This window comes from Halyomorpha halys, unplaced genomic scaffold, assembly GCF_000696795.3.
Source record: "Halyomorpha halys isolate HHAL.00 unplaced genomic scaffold, Hhal_1.1 Scaffold1399.1, whole genome shotgun sequence".
NCBI classification, from domain to species: domain Eukaryota; kingdom Metazoa; phylum Arthropoda; class Insecta; order Hemiptera; family Pentatomidae; genus Halyomorpha; species Halyomorpha halys.
In genome coordinates this window covers 82589-97084 of record NW_027114231.1, presented here as the reverse complement: position 1 = coordinate 97084, position 14496 = coordinate 82589, and the positions used below count along the sequence as shown (strand labels likewise).

The following is a 14496-nucleotide window of genomic DNA, read 5'->3' as shown; positions in this document are numbered from 1 at the left end:
TTGAGTTTTCTTATTTTTCTTGTGGGTGAGTAATATATATTAATCACTTTGTTTTCAGCTATCTAATATTATTTAATTTCATTTTCTTAAACAAAGGTTAACTTAAAACTTAGATTTTGGTAAATGTTCATCGGTTAAAAGAGTTGATAATGATCTTAATTTTTTCTCTGGAAGTCAGTACCAGTTGTTTGGCATATAAGCATTCCGTAATAAAAATAATAATAATAATATGTCAATATTTGCTAGTTAATATTTCAGAATATATTTAAACATTTACCTATGTTTATTATCTATAGTGTTTTATCTTTTACAATTTATTTAATGCTGCTTACAACATTGTTTGTAGAAATTAAACTAATAATATGTATCTTTACTCTGATATTATCTGGTAGTAGAATAAGTTCATAATTCCTTCAAATCAAAGAGAAGGTAGATACCCTTTTCAAAAAATGGAAACAATATTTTATAAATTAAAAATAGCCAAGGAGGTAAATCTAAGTTTGAATTTTTTTAGAAATATGCATAATTCAGGAATTTATCCCTTACTGGAGCTCATGCTTAATTCCTCTATATGTAATAAGTCCAATCTAATTTAACGTTCAATAGTTCGAATTGAGTTTCAGAAGGGCATAAATTCCTAAATTATGCTTATTATTAAATTTTCTGAAAATTTTTAAGTTTGGATTTATCCTCTTTTGTATTTCCATACCTCATATAATCTCATTAATTTCGATTCTTGAGAAATTATATGATTGCTATTAATCCCGTTAAGTTTATACTCTGAACAGTTTTACATATGAGGTTCCCTTTTACCAGTCCATTGGAATCAATCTTTTATTAAAGATATTTTTTTTAATTATAAGCTTAAATAAAAATGATATAATTTATAAATAATAATAATTATAATAATAGGATATGTGTCTCTTTCAAATTAATATTTTTTTTAAGTTCTGTAATCATTTAGAATTTTTTTAACATTTATAGTTTCAAATATTTTTTGGAAATACTTCATTAGTAATATTGTATTTTCTAAATAAAAATGTAATTCTTTGAAACTTTTTTACTTTATTTTAAGATTCTTAACGACGTTTCTAGCTCTCCTTGCCCATTCTCAATTATACCATTTCTATTTACGAGCAATTTGTTTGACGAACAAGAGGTATCAATCTTAAAAAACACTAATTAAAGAATTTTAGATAAAATGCCTTGTCATATCAATATACATATGAATTCAAAATATGAAAATAGAAAGGGCGGACTTCAAAACGAACAAGAAAAGCCCGAGACCTCAAGATGTTTGTAATAACATAATTAAGCATCACAGGGTTATAAATTTAACCATAGTATATCATATTATTAATAATTTATAATTACCATTTGGATACACAAAGAAAAGGTTTTCTTTTTTTTAAATTAAAATACTTCCAGTTGGTAACAACTTTATTTCTCGATACAAAATATTTCTGTTAATATATTTAAGAGAAAATATTTTTTCAACTGAATAAAGTGCGATCTCAACAGAATTTTTTTTATATAATTAGAGAATTAGTATTAGTGGATATTAGATCAGAACATGTTTAAAATACTAAAATTTTAATTCCTAAAAATATTTGTGAACTATTGGATGAGACTGATGATTTCAATCCGACATGCTATAGATTAAAACTTTCAAAATTAATAATTAGTAATATAAATTATAATATAATAGTAAGCATTCATATATTATAGATATTATTGTAATTTACCCCGGTTCAATAATCTTTAGTTGTATTTTCATTACCAAAGTTAGAAAAGCCGTTTCTGTGAGAAACGAAGAGAAAATAATTGAGACACAATGTTTGTGTTTGCATAACAGCCAATTTTGTTTTATAGTCAACCGGTACTTGAGATTAATAGTATTGATAGCAGTAAATAATAACGATAGTTAAAGATAAAACAACGTAACTTATTAAAACTTTATAAAATCCAAATAACCTATAAGAAATGTACGGTAATGTATTTTCTTGTTAGTTTATTTATTATTTTTTATTAAGATTATTTATTCGTTCTGCTTATTTATTTTTTATTACTTTATTTAAGCTAATAGTTCCCATAAAGTTTCTAAATTCGATGTAAGGTTTATGAAAATAGTAAATAGTTCAAAGTAACATAATAATGTTAACGAATGACTATAATAGTAACTTTTAGCTATTTTGAGTATCAACTAATTTATTAGAATGCTTTAAAAATTAAATTTATTAATTTGTTAAAATGCTTTAAAAGTGTATTTAGTTATTGAAATGCTTAAAATTGAATCTAGAGAAATAAAAATTAATGTTACTAAAAATGTGTAGGTGTTTTAAAATTAAAATTGCTCCTTTATTTTGTTAAATAAATCCCAATTAAGTTTTAGGACATATGCCGGTTTTATCTGAAACAATAGATTCTTGTAGATATGTTAACATAAAAGTCTAAAAACAGCCCAAAATCTGTACCACTGATAATCACAGTTATTTTCGGATTTATTCATAACTTTTTCCAACAAATTAGCCGCTAGCTAAGTCAATTATTGCTCATAATTTTTTATCTTTTTTTAAGATATAAATGTTTATTTAAATAAAAATTCATCATCCAAATACATGCTGTACTAGGGTAAACCTGATGAACAAAAAAATAAGTCAGCACTCAGTGGAAGTTTATACAGATTTTTACACGAATGAATAGACCGCCATATGATTGTGAACTAATTTTAAGCAGTAAATAAATTTAATCTTGATTTATTTGACATAAATATGCTGAAAAGACAAGATAATTCCATGATTCTGTCTTTATCGACTACAATAAAAAAAATAGTTGTTTTCAATAAATTATGATTATTTTTGGTAACAATAAGGCGGAGTTATTTAGATTGTACTAAGTATATACTTGTACTCTATATCTACAGGAATAGAATCAAAAACGCTAATTTCACATGTTTAAAACAACATTCCCTGATAATATAAAATCTATTTATTAAATATAATATTAATAACTACGGCTTCCATGTGTTGTAGTCCACAAATCATACCAAATATTTAGCTTACCATGTAGACATGTACAAATAAAGATTACTTCATACCAATACAAACAAATAAGATGGATTTTTATTATAAATCATATAATTATTATTGAAGCAAAATACGCTAAATTGAAAAGGGGGAAAAAAGTAACACCTTATTTTTATGAGATAACAAGGTCTTTGCTCTTGTTATGTCAGTGCTTCCATCTTATGATTAATTTTGTTCATTATTGTTATAACAGTCTTAGTTAAAAGCCTTTTTCTTGCTTTGGTAAGTGAAAACTATTTGAAGCTTAATTCACATTTCACGTCAAAATATCTCAATTGAATTATTTTTCCGCATTATCACTGTAATATCTTTTTATACATCTAACTTAACATGGTGTCCCGTACGTCACTGAATGGTTTGTAAAAAGATGGTTCATCTATACCGGACAAATTGGATAGATTAACCTAGGGAATTCAGGATTGATTGAACAGGTAAAAAAGAATTGTTACCATTTAAGTGTTATTACATCGGGTTGTGAATCCAATAAACCTTATTTCTTTAAAATAACACTGTATTCCATCTATCCTAGGCATATCTAGATGCATCTGTATGGTATACATGGACCTTGGTACTGTTTTTTAGAATATATATATATATATTCCTATTTCATCAAATAACTAAATATATGAATAATAAATTTAATAAATGTATGAACGTTGGAACTATCAGCTCAATAATGGCACTTCATGAGACGAAATTAATTTTAATTAAAACCTGGTTAATCTATCCGGACTTATTCTAATTTTTCCAGTATATTAATCCTTAGGTTAGATGCCAATATTTCGACAAGCATTTCGGTTTCTTTATTTTTCTTATTTGAATAATTTAAAAACCTTAGAAAAATTAAAAAGTATCATTTTCTGAATTGCTGAAATTTATCATTTAACATGTAAAATTATAAAGGGAAAACCTCGTTTTTGTTTTCAGTGTCAATTTTCAATTCATGGTAAATTTTAATAATTGAAAAATGAAACATTTTCATTTTGCACCCTCTATTTATGTATAATATGGAAATGGTTAACGATTTAACATTATCCATATAAAAATAATTCAATATTTGTCGGAATAGTACTATTCCTTAGGAATAATAAATGTAAAAAATGTTTAATTAATTTATCCCATCAAAAAACAAAGATGTTTCGTTTTGTTTTCCCCTCATTGTATACATAGATGTAATTTTTTGTCAGCTTTTTGGTTGATAAGAGATTTTCTTAAAATATTCAGCGCTGTAATGATATTGAATAAGTCTAGATTTTTATTTTCTTATCTACAAATTAGAAATATTCAAAGTAATACAGACAAAGAATTTCACAAGCAGTGAGAAAACGGGAAATTCCGAGGTTGAGGGAAAGTACTACAATGCAGTTTGACCTTTGACAGAGATGTTTTCACAAATGATGAACAAAACGTTTTTTTAAACATACAAGGTATTGTAACTCAATTGATAAAACCTTTTTTAAGTCAAATGTGAGCATTCCATATAAATAATATTTTTTTTCCATATCCAATGTAAAGACTTGAATAATTTCATTAAATTAATATTTTTCTTTTAATGATTAAAAATAATTTTGTTAAATTCAATAATTACTTTCCAAATGATTTCATCATATTCATTCGACATTTATTTCATTAATTAGATAACCTATATTAAGTGCTAATTTCAAGTGGATATTAATGACAAATAAAATTATAGTTAGTTATTCTAATGCTTATAAATATAAACATATCTTTATTTTTATTAGGAGATGGATCTAAAAAATTTAATCATATATTTAATTATTAGATAGTTCGGTATAGGTATCGTTAATTAGGTTTTCCAGAATTCTATTTTCAAACTTACTAAAGTATTTATAACTGAGCATACGTATTTCGGATTATTGTCAATTTTGTAGTTTTCTGTGGGGATCGTTTTTTATGTATCCTGATTCGGTTTATTTAATCGAAATCTTGATCACGCAAGCGCGATTCCGTTTACTATTCCTTTTGAGTTTTCTTCAATATATTGATCATTTACTGGGGTTTCTGGGTATGATTATATGTTTGACTGCGTGTGCGCGTTTCAATTTTTCGCATTTTCTAATTTCCCTCGACATGGAGATCGTTTATTGGATTTTCAGGTGTCCCGATTCTATTTTTTGAATCTGATTTTAGAAAACGTATTCGCATTGTGATTTATTGTCGCTTTAAGATTATTCTGTGATATAGGGAGCGTTATCAGGTTTTCTAAGATTTGCTATACTTACCAATTGTTTAGTGGGTTTTCAGAATCTATTGTTTTCCTAAAATACGTAGCATTTTTTCTTAAGACATGTCGTTTTTGGGGAGTTCCAAACTTTGTAGCTTGAGTTACTTTGTTTTTTGTTTTTTTAAGGTTACTAACTTAGTAACTTCACGTGAGATGCACATGTAATCTGAGCGATCAGCCCGGAGTTAAATCAAGATATTGTACTGATTTAGACCACATGATGAGTATCGAGTTAATGAAAATGTAGTGATTTAAAATTATTTATTTATATTTGTACAATGTTTCGTTTTTTGATTGATAATTTTTATAAGAGAAGAAACGATATTGAAAAATGAACTGGCACTATTATTATTCAATAATATGTTTTAATTTTTTACAATCTGGGTACTGTCTTGTAATGAAGTACAAAGTAACTATCCGTCTCTAACTATGTACTTGTTACAATGTCGTTAACTAGTAAAATTTTGACTTCCACTTAATTTTATCAATGGTCGTCCCTACTATAAAACAAAAAGTATTAGTGCTTGTTCTATGTAGTTAGTATGCTTGTGTTTAATATATAATATTACTAGTATCATTATGAAACAGAAGCCTTATGGTGTGAATAAATTAAGATAAAAAAAAAAAATTAAACTAGCATTAAGCTTGGCCGACATCAACTGAACTATTTTTAATTGAAGAAATTAAAAATTAAATCTTTGAACATTAACTACGTGGAGTTTTGGCGGCCATAGGCTTGAGCCACCCCCAATCGCCATTTATCAGGGGCAGAGGATGGCCGAGGGGCGGCATAAACATGGCAACATATGTGAGGGTGGACTCCTTACCATAACTGCCCCCGTCCACATTATAGCCTGTCCCCATCCCAGAAAAGAATTACATTCCCCGGCTGGGGACCTAGGGGAATGGGGAATCGGGAGCACTTATATTGTGTCAGGACGAGGAGGAATGCCATCCCACGTGTCTACCTGTAGGAGAGCGATGTAGAATGCGTCCGACTCCTTTATTTCATACCGGACTCCTAATATCTGCATTCCGACGTTTATAGAAAGAAATCTTTTTTATATAAATTGTTCATAACAAATATAATCTATACTGAGGATGTACATTATTTATTTACTATTCGTAAGGTTGCGAATGCATGGGGGAAAACAATAATTCAGTAAAATCGGGAATTTTAAATTTAAATAATACTATATTATTTCATAAAGTCATTTTTGTCGTAATACAGATCAGTATAGATATTTCGCAAGTTGAAAAAAAAAAATTGTTTCAGTGGCAGGATTATATAAATACTAAAACGAAATTTTATATAAATAAATACCTACAATGAAAACAGTATTATTTTTTTTAAACAGTTTTTATTATTTTAATTGTAGCTGAATTTATAAACACAAGTAAAACGTATTAGTTGATATCATATTAATTTAAACATAGTGATTATATTATATCATATAGGCCAGTAGAAATAGGTTCAATGGATATGGGTCAATATTGTATTGATACCATTAGTGAAATTAATATGTAGTAAGCAAATAAAAGATTAATTAAGGCAATAGGAAGAATATAAGTAGAAAAAATAAAAACAGCAACAATAATAACAGACAAGTAGACTTAAAATTAACCACAATCATAGATACTAAGAAATTGAGGCAACGGTCCTTCCATAGATAGTGGAAGAAAAATCCGGATAAAATTATTTCATGCTTTTTAATTATTTAGCTCCAATTTGAGATAGTTTGTAACAATCATATAAATAATTAAATTAGATGAATATTATTTTTAAGTATATTGATTTTCATCCTTCTGAACTATCCAGCCAGCATCATTCAACGATTACCTACCCGCAAAGCTCCTGCATACGACCTAATAACATCCCACATCCTAAACTTCTTCCTCGAAAAGCCATCCTATTCCTCACCTACATATATAACGCCGTTCTCCGTTCCACATATTTTCCTGATCATTATGTCATTATGATCAAATTTACTTGTTGTATTTTTTATACAGTTGTAAATATCAATAAATAAAAAAAAACAAAAAACAAGAAGTATATTGATAATTTAAATATTTATTAAGCCAATAATTAATTCTTTTCGAAAAATGTTTGATGATTCTTCTATCCCAACTTAACTTAAAAACAAGGAATCAACAGCAGTTCAATAAAATTAAATATACTTAGTAATTATCAATGATTCTAATAGTATTTGACAAAATAACACTTTTTAGTTTCTACTATGTAGATACCATATGAAACTAGCCACACATTTGTTAAATTAATCATATCTCTTTATCATAATAAAATTATAATCTATATTTTCTGTTTTCTGTTACAGGTCACGAAGCGCTCATTTAAGAAAATAGCCAGACATTTAAAAAAACCGATTTAAACAATAAACAATTTTTTATAAACTTATATTCATTGATGAATGGATATCCTATTTATTTTATATATAATTGTCCCATATACCCTATAATAATTTATCCTTTGATTGAATTATATTTTGAATGGTAATTCAAGAGCTGAAAGTGGAAGAACAATACGGATCTTCCTAAGAATATTTTAAATACTTCTTTAAAAAAAAAAAGCAAAACATTTAATTCATTTAAATCTAAAACTGTGGTATATTTCAAAAGTTTAAACTTGAGTTCTAATTAGCTCTTCAAATAATGCTACAATTGGGAAAGAATTAATTAAAACGTATAGAACAAACAATTGATTTAGCATTTATATAAAAACGGACTGTTTGAGTTCCATGCAGTATATATGAATATCAATTTTAATAAATTCGAAAATTTATTTGTTATTTGACGTATATGTGATAATTAAGCTAAAGACTCTAGGGATGTTTAAGGAAAAAGGCAGCAGAAATATCTGTTTCCGGGTTTTTTCCCTTAAAACAATAATTAATTTTAAATAACTAGATTTTTAAACTATGCAATCGTTAATAGGAGTGTAGATGCAGTTACACTTTTAGATAATTGTTTAGTAAGTGCACCAGTAGTAGGCATTTTGACAAAAATGTTTAAACTTAATTTTAATTTTAAATATTTTAGTAATTTGGCATTATTTTATTCCTGATTGTGCCAATACTTGTTTTTGATTGGTAAACGTTTCTCAAACCTAATTTATTTTTATTTATGTTATTGTTCTTTGTCATTATCAATTTTTTGAAAAAAAGAAATCTATTATTCTATTGTTTCTATTTGGTTCTTTGTATCTATTTATATTTCCATTTGAATTAAAAATTTTTTTTCAACTTTACTTTTTTGGTCGATTATTTGATTTTGGTTAACTTTTTGGAACCACCAATTATTTATTAATTTATTTGGTTAAAAATGATATCTTAACAAATTTTATTTTTTATTTCTTTTAAATTTTTTTCATCTGTTAAATCAACTGCTTTTTTTTCTCTGTTTCTGATTTAATATGTAGGGTGGTTTGAGTAATAATTTAGTATTGTATTTATGTGTCCATCCTGTGCTAATTTCATTAATAAGAAAAAAGAACACAAGTCAGCAAATGGTAAATAATGTAAAAAAAACAACCTCTCACAGCGTAAAAAAAGGTAATTAACCATATAAAAAAATTACAGTGATATATATATGGTGATTATTGTCAATTATAAAAATGTTTACGGTTACAGTTTTTATATAATCATGGGAAAATTTCGAACAGGAAATAACCAAAGAAAACCAAATACGATATTAAAGGTGTAAAGACTAATATTAAAACAAACATTTGGCTATAATTCAAAACTTTAACATAAGAAAAAAGTTGCAACTACATATTTGTTAAGAGGTAGGCTCCTAAAGATGGACGACCCGTCCGCAACGTCAACAAGATTATTGTATCATTGTAAACTTAATTGAATTAAGAAATTATAACAACAAGGTAATAATTAATTTCCAGAAAATAAAAACAACAGAAAATATTTAAAGGAAGATTTAAAATAAAAAGTTTTTGAACATTCTTGAAAATTTTCATAAAGCGCCAAAACTCATCTTTCCTTATATCATCCAACATCACAATAGGCAGAATCAAGTAAATCGAATCTTTTCTGTTATAATCGTTACCTACGATTTGTATGATGAAGCAGTAAAAAACCATAGAGACGTGGATTTGATTACTTTGAATTCCCCGTAAAAATTCTTTTTTATTAATAAAACAATTTAAAATATTAAAATAAAAAAAAAAAGTATAGAGAAGTAAATTAAAATATTAGATATTAATTAGTAATATTTTCTTACAAGTGATACAGCTATCAAATAGTCGTTCTGAGAAAATATAACTCGAGATTCTGCAAAATAGGTACCTCATTCACCACTGGATTAGTTGGTGACTGATAGATATTAATCGCAATAACACGTTCTAACCAACCCAACAAGCATCAGGTCTAACAGTCACTATCAAAACATAAACCAAACCGACCTAGTCTTAATATGATCTTAACACAACTAATTACTATTAACAAAATAAAATACTGTGATCACTTACAAATGAAGTGTATGTAAAAAGATGTAATCATTTGAGTGAAATAATGGGTTTATCCATCCCACAAGATGCAAAAGAAAATAATAATTTAAATTTTCCTTCAGAATCAAAAGGAAATTAGTGCTTATAAAAATAACACATTTATTTTATTATATTATATAGGTCAAAATGTTATCTTTAATTTAAATTTTAAAACAATAATTTAATCAGTGACTCTTAAATATAAAGGAAAATGTAACGACTAATTTTAAATGAAACTTTTCAAATTTTAGCATTGTTTGCTGAACGTCTAATTCTCAAATTTCTGCATTGAAATATTAAAGAGATCTCAATTGAACTTCACCAAAAAAAAAAAGAAATGAACTGTTATATGTTAAAATATAAAGTATTTTAAAATCTACACCCAGTATATGGTGGAGGCGAAGGTAGACGGAGTAAATTGGTTGCGGTATAAAATAGCCTAGGAAGGGTTCTTCCTAACAAGGTACTCTGAAGGTCCCTGCAAACTCGTTAAGGGAGGTCCAGGAGGAGGGAATTACGGGGAGCGGGCACACCTGCGACCTCTCTCCCGCTTCGGGCTAGATAGTAGTCAGGGGGTAACAGGAACATGCAGTCCAGTCCAATAGTCTTCAAAAAAGTCTTCAATTAGAAAGTCCAATATTTAAAAAAAAAAGTACATAGAATTCATGTTGCTATCTTTTTTTGCACAATATGTGGCTTTTGCACAATAGATGCTAATGAACAATACGTTAAATGGTGTTCAATAAGGCTTCAGTTGGAAAGTTCTGATGAATTTGTTTCTAGTTTGTCATGTATATTTTCTTGAGTGCTAAACACAAATGTGATATCGTCTAACAAATTTATTTGTTGCAAATATGGAAAATCAAATAAAAATCATTATGGATCACTTATTATGGCTAAGAATTTGCAAAGTAGGCTAAGCTAAGATAACCCTATATTAAAATAAAGACCAGAAAATTATCAACAATTCAATGTCTTTTAATTTTTTGTACAATGTATAACTGTATATACATGTGGTTGTACTTACAACGGGAAAATAGCTTAAAAAAAGGTTTTAAAGCATTTCAGATTATAACATATATTCAAAATATATTCTCATATTCTAAAATATATGTTTGTATCTCATCATGCATAGGTTTTTAGGACAAATAGGATCGTAGAACGAAAATATAATATCAATTTCGTTTATTTATAATGTTTCGAGACTACTTGGCTGATTATTGACAAATATATAATTCACAACGTCCACTGGACGTCAAATTAAGGTTTTTTGTAATTTTTATCTTTTCTCTTTGATGGATCAGTATGCTGTGTGTTAGCAACTTAACGCAGTTGCGAAACCAAGCAATTTTATTTTCGATTTATTATTATTTATTAAAAAAAATTAAATATTCTAGGTTTCTACTAAATCACATGAGGATAAAACGAATAGTGAGAAACTACTTTAGTTAATAAATCTGTTTAAACATATCAATAACTAATAAAATAATGAATTATTTTAAAGTAATAAACTCTTTCCTTTTCCTGAATCCTTAATCTACGTGCTATAAGATTCTTGTCACAGTTTGTTTCGTTGTTTTCAATACTTGACCCTAAAAAACTGCTAAACATAAGTAGTCTTCAAAGACAATGGTATTAGGCAGATCCTACTCTTTAGCATCAACCCAGTAGACATCAGCATATAGTTGAGAACTCCCTGGGCCATACTGGATTTAGATTATCCTAAATGAATTAGCATTTCACTGCCAAACATAGGATCTTATTCCGTTGATCATTGGTAATTAATTATTGAACATACTGTTATTTTAATATAAAGAACTAACTTATTACGGTATCGTTACTAATAAATATTATAAAATTATTTATTAAAGATTTATTTTCTAATTTTAAAAAAAGTTATTCTCTCAAATGTTTTTAGTCTATCCACGAATTGTGATATAGCAATTTTAGAGCTAAAAGCTCAAATTGCTCGGTGACTCTTCAAGAATGTTTCAGGACATTTTGAGCCTAAAACTTATTATTCGGTGCGTTTTACTTATAAATAAGTATCACTTTTTTGACGGATCAATAAAATTCCAATTTTTATGTCTCAAAATATTGAGTTGAAAATTTTTAAGCTCGAGATTTTGTGTAATATAAATCTAGTAATCATATAACGGATCTTTTCATGATTTGAATTTCTGTCGAGGTCGGACTGAATTTGAAGAAATTGAATAAAAGACATAATTGCAATGACCTTTTCATGACTCAAATTTCTATCGTGGTTGGACTGAAGTCGAAGAAAATGAATAAAAGACATAATTGCACGAAAATCGGGTAGTAATAACTTATGAATGAATAGGTATAAAAAAATATAATTTAACGAGTAATTTAAGCATTTAGATCAAAGCACACAAGTCTAGTAATGAAATACTTGTGAATGAAACCTTATGACAAAGATGTACTCACAACAGTAAAAAAAGAAGTATAATTTTCAATAAAAATTCGTTCCTATCTTGAGATAAAGATTGATATGTTTTGTACTCGGAGGGACGATTAGGGAAGAGAAGATATTTCACTGAGACAGAAGGACAAAATAAAACAAAAGGATGTACTGCCATAGGGGACAGACAATGTAATGTAATGACAGGCCAGGACCGAAGGGCACTCTGGAGGATTGGATCTTTAAGTCTCGCAATAGCTCCCATTTCTTCATCTCTCTCTTTCTACATCTCATTCACTCTTTGATCTTTTATATTGCGGGCGAACTTATTTTCGACCAAAGCAAACGTTATAGGTATAATTCCAACAAAGAACAAGAGCCTAAAGACAGATAAAAGTAACCTTAAGTCTGTAAATAATATATCATTTAGTGCGTAAATAAATCTCTATTTACAACATGAATATTTATACTTCCTACCAAACAAGGAAAACTCTAGAATAATATTTGGATACTAATGAATGGATGTGAAACGATTTCTTTGAAACAATATACTTAAGGGGTATTCATTAATTTCTGTTAAATTTAAAATGTTTTACCATGCTAAATATTTTAAGTATAGGATTGTGAGCAGCCCTATTTATAGCCACGTTAAATATTAAATGCATAAGAGCTCCTAGCGGATTTTTTGAGCAACTTGTTTTATAACTTTTATTCCAAAACTTCATGTTATTGTTTACTTCTAAGTTTTGATGAAAATAATTTATTACAACTTGCCTAAATTGAGTGAAAAGTTAAAGTTTGGCCACTGAGTGTGTTAGTGATCTTCTAGCTAGTAAAGAAGAGAATCATTGTCACACATTTCTTCATTTTTTATAAATACATCCAACACAACACTAACACAATCGATGAGCAAGTAATATGTATAATACTACATACCTTGTCACTACAACAAACAAAATGGTGACAAGCTGAACTGTTTGTTGCGTGATGTCATTCTCCATTTAACAGCCATGTTATATGGTATATCATTTTAACATGGTAAAAGAAGGAAATATTTCTCCATTTAACATGAGTTTTTCCATTTAACACGCTTTAACATGTTAAACTAAAGATCATGAATACCGCTTTAGAATGTTTTAAAAGGTTTCATTAAAGTTGCTCTACACTACTGATTACTTCCTCCAGTGCTAAAGAAATTTCTTAGGGAAAATTACAAATTAGTGTATTTTGTCAGGGCCTCCGGTGACTTCAACTACCAGCCATATTAACTTTTTTATACTGCTCTCCAATTTCCATAGCTGATAATATGCCTGGCCTCTTTATCCACACAATATAACCTTGATTTTCGTGCCCTTTTCTATATCCTTTTCTCTAAAAACTTTCGAGAAATTTCTTCTGACTTCATTCTGATTATATGTCCATTTTCGATATACAGGTGCGTTGTAAAAAATACATTTAAGCATGCATGAGCACAATTCTTGAAAAATCCATCAAAATAGACCGTGCCAGAACACTATTATGAATACAGACGGGCACGGGACCAAATCTGTTTCTTGAAGTTTAACACACAAAATGCGAGTACCAATTTTTGATTCTGAAAACATACTGACAATTAATGCCAACTAAAAACATCTTACAAGTACAAGTATCAGTATTTTTTCTCCACCATTTCTACAGAGCAGGTAAGATACATAATTAACTAAAATTCTAGATTTAAGAATAAATGTTATTATTAAACGTGTTAATTATAAATTTAACGAAAACATGTTATTATTAATTCTCTTTTTAAATTTTTCTTTTCTTTTATTCATTGGTTCTTATCTTGTTCTTTGCGCTTAGCCCTGATGAAGGCTAGAAACTCTGACCGAAACGTTGGCACAATTAAATGAGTTCTCTCAACTTGTTTGTGTTTTCTACGGACCGCACCCCTAACCATCTCCTCATCATATATAGTTATAATTAAACGTTATTATTATTAATACATTTTATTTGTCTGAGCATCTACGTGAGGAGCGGTGTTTGAAACACTCATTTTATGTATTTTCGAAAAACAGGTGTGCTGAAAAAAATACGTTTCACAGGCTTAAGCCATAATGTGGGGATGTGGTTTTGCAGCGTGAAATGTTGGTTACAACACGTACTTGTGAAGGGACCAATCATAAATTATATGTATATCCAAAATTATAATTATATACAGAATTATATTAATATTCAAAATTATATTAAT

At 27.8% G+C, this 14496-nt stretch overlaps 1 long non-coding RNA gene across 1 annotated transcript in view; it reads left to right on the top strand.

The window, feature by feature from the left end:
• LOC106689579 (uncharacterized) overlaps positions 1-7743 on the top strand; it is a 99251-nt gene extending 91508 nt beyond the window's left edge. Inside the window, exon 3 of the long non-coding RNA XR_001344467.1 lies at positions 7668-7743. This is a non-coding gene — a long non-coding RNA (uncharacterized lncRNA). The remainder of the gene's footprint in view (positions 1-7667) is intronic.
• The last annotated feature ends 6753 nt before the right edge of the window (positions 7744-14496 follow it).